This window comes from Crocuta crocuta, unplaced genomic scaffold (assembly GCF_008692635.1).
Source record: "Crocuta crocuta isolate KB4526 unplaced genomic scaffold, BGI_CrCroc_1.0 scaffold1269, whole genome shotgun sequence".
Classification (NCBI taxonomy): Eukaryota; Metazoa; Chordata; class Mammalia; order Carnivora; family Hyaenidae; genus Crocuta; species Crocuta crocuta.
Window position 1 is genome coordinate 477,602 of NW_027531335.1, and position 3,096 is coordinate 480,697.

Genomic DNA, 3,096 nt, shown 5'->3' on the forward strand with positions numbered 1-3,096 from the left:
CCTTCCTCTGCCCCAGCCGCTCCCCTGAGCAGCCGATGGGGGTGAGGGGAGATCATCCCAGAGGGACACAGAGGCTCCCCAGTGTGCCGTGGGAAGGGGACGTGACTGAGGTCTGAGGAGCCCTTTACAATCCAGGGACCCCGAACTCCTGTCACTACCAAGGATCTCAGGGGCAGCGTAAGGAGCAGCAGAAAGAGCAGGGCTGGGTCTCAGGCCTTGCGTTGACTGGAGGTAGGGATCTAGCTGCCCCTTCCCGCCTCAGACCAGAACTCACCATTTCTTTTTTTTTTAATTAAAGATTTTTAAAAATTCTTTTATTTTTGAGAGATAGAGAAAGACAAAGCACAAGTGGGGGAGGGGCAGAGAGAGAGGGAGACACAGAATGTGAAGCAGGCTCCAGGCTCTGAGCTGTCAGCACAGAGCCCGATGTGGGGCTTGAACCCACAAACTGTGAGATCACGACCTGAGCCGAAGTCAGACACTTAGCCGACTGAGCCACCCAGGCGCCCCCAGAACTCACCACTTCTTGCCTATGGTCTCTTGCAACCACACCTTCAGGTAGGTACTGTGTTCACCGCCCCTGTTTTACAGACCAGAACATCGTGGCACACCCGGTTATGGCCACTTGCCTAAGATCAGACAGCTAGTAAGGTTTGGAGCCGGAATGGAATTGATTTGCCCCTCTCCAGAGAAGTCTTTCCGAAGCTGGAAGAGTTGTTCCTAAGGTGATGGGTACGAATGATCTGATCATTCTATTGGCTGCATCCTGAGTTTGGATTTTTCCATTTCTTTCTTTCTTTCTTTCTTTCTTTCTTTCTTTCTTTCTTTCTTTCTTTCTTTCTTTCTTTCTTTCTTTCTTTCCTTCTTTCCTTCCTTCTTTTTTTCTTTCCTTCCTCCTTCTTTTCTTTCTTTCCTTTCTTTCTTTTTCTTTTCTTTCTTTCCTTCCTTCCTTTCCTTTCTCTTTCCTTTCTTCCTTTTCTTTCTTCTCTTTCTTTCTTTTAAGAGAGATAGAGAGAGCACGAGTTGGGGGGAGGAGGCAGAGGGAGAGAAAGAGAGAATCTTAAGCAGGTTCCACTCTCGGTGCAAGATCACGACCTGAGCCAAAATCGAGAGTCTGACGGTCAACCGACTGAACCACCCAGGCACACCAGTGAGTTTGGGTTTCTGGACTGTCATACTCATGATTGAAAGTCTGCACAGTAGTACAGCCTCAGTCTCATTTCTTTTATTGAACAAGACGGAAAAAATGATCAGCTTAGGAAACTTCCTTCCAAGAGCCTGAAACCGTCTTCTCCTCATATTTATTTTTATGTCCAACTTCTGGGATAAGACACTACAAATAACAAACTGTTGGTAAAGATGTAGGCAAAGAGTCAGTCTCTCTCCTACGCTGCTAGTGGGACTGAGAACTGACACATTCCTTCCGGAAGGCCAAGTAGGAAATGTTTCAAAGGTTGAAGCAGGGAAACCCTTGAATCGGGCAGTCTAACTTCCTGAAACTGATGCTAAGAAAATCACTGAACAAGTGTAAAAAATGTTATGAACAAAGATGTTTACCCTAGCTAGCCTTTGTGGGTAAGAGTGGAAAGCTGCAAACAAGTTGAAAAACGAGGAGTAAGGTTTGGCTGAATAAATTAGGCTCCTCCCTTAGAATGGGATTCTGTGCATCTAAAAGTGTGGATGTCCTTTCACATCATGGCACCAAACCGGACAAAGGAGGTGTGACCCCTTCCGGGAAGTGCTTTGAAAGATCACCCGTCGGGGGTCAACTGTGGTATCTTTGACTTCCAATATGTTGTCCCATCCGCCTGGTGCGCCTCTTCATCTGACAAAACCCTCGTCAAACTTCTAAATACCATCTTCCCTGGCGCCCCCTTGGGCCGGCGCTCCCTTGGGCCGGCGCTCCCTTGGGCCGGCGCTCCCTGACTCCACTCAAGAACGTTCTTTAGATCTTAGGTAGTACTTAGCATTTTGGTGGAATTGCTTGTATAGTTATCTGTCTTCCCCTCTAGGCTTATAACAAGCCTGGTACCTAGCAATGTCGTGTGGATATCTGGAATCCAGGCACACTCCCACGTCACGTGTTCGCTCTGGGGGTTGTTACTGTCTCTTCAGATGACCCTGGGGCCTTGATCCCTCATCAACGTTCAAATGGCATTTTCTCAAGGAGGCTGACCCCGAGCAGCCCATTGACAGCTACGCGCCTGGCCACCGGCACCCTCACGCCCCTTCCCTGCTCTATCTTCCCCTCACATGCCTCTCTTCCATTACTGATGTATTTATTATATCAATGACTTATTCCTGTCTCCCCTTGCTAGAAGGTACACTCAAAAGGGTTTCAACTGCCCTGTAGAATATGAACGTTTGGGGTACTGTTTGCTCTTTTCCTTATAATAAAGAATAATCAAGAGTAATAACAATAACAACGAATATATTTTCAATTGCTATGTGTTGACCATGTCGATAATGTAGTAAGAATTATTAACCTCATTTTAGAGGATATAAATGAGTCTCAGTAAGAGATAACAACAGGATAAGGTTATATAGCAGTAAACAGATGGGAAGCCTGGCAGCCAAGCTTGTGAACGTCCCATCATATATTTCAAGGAAAAGTATTGACATGACCGAGAAAAACCATATCACAATGGGAGAGCAGTGATGGGGGGAGGGGTGATAGGCAGATACAAATATTTGACCCGTTTCCTATCTGCTGAGCACAGCATAAAGCTGTTTGGGGCGCCTGGGTGGCTCAGTCGGTTAAGCGTCTGACTTCGACGGTTCGGGAGCCTGCTTGGGGTTCTCTCCATTTTTCTCTGCCCCTCCCCTGCTCATGCGCCCTCTCTCTCTCTCTCTCAAAATAAATCAACATTAAAAAAACAAGAAATTTTACTAGAAGGAACGTGATGAGGGGCGATTAAAAATTTTTTTAAGTTTATTTCCTTCTTTTTAAAGTACTCTCTACACCCAAGTGGGGCTCGAACTCAAAACCCCCAGATCAAGAGTCACAGGCTCCTTCAACTGAGCCAGCCAGGTGCCTTGATGAAGGTTGATTTTAAATATCCTGGATAAACCAAGATTTAATTTATCTCAGGAAAA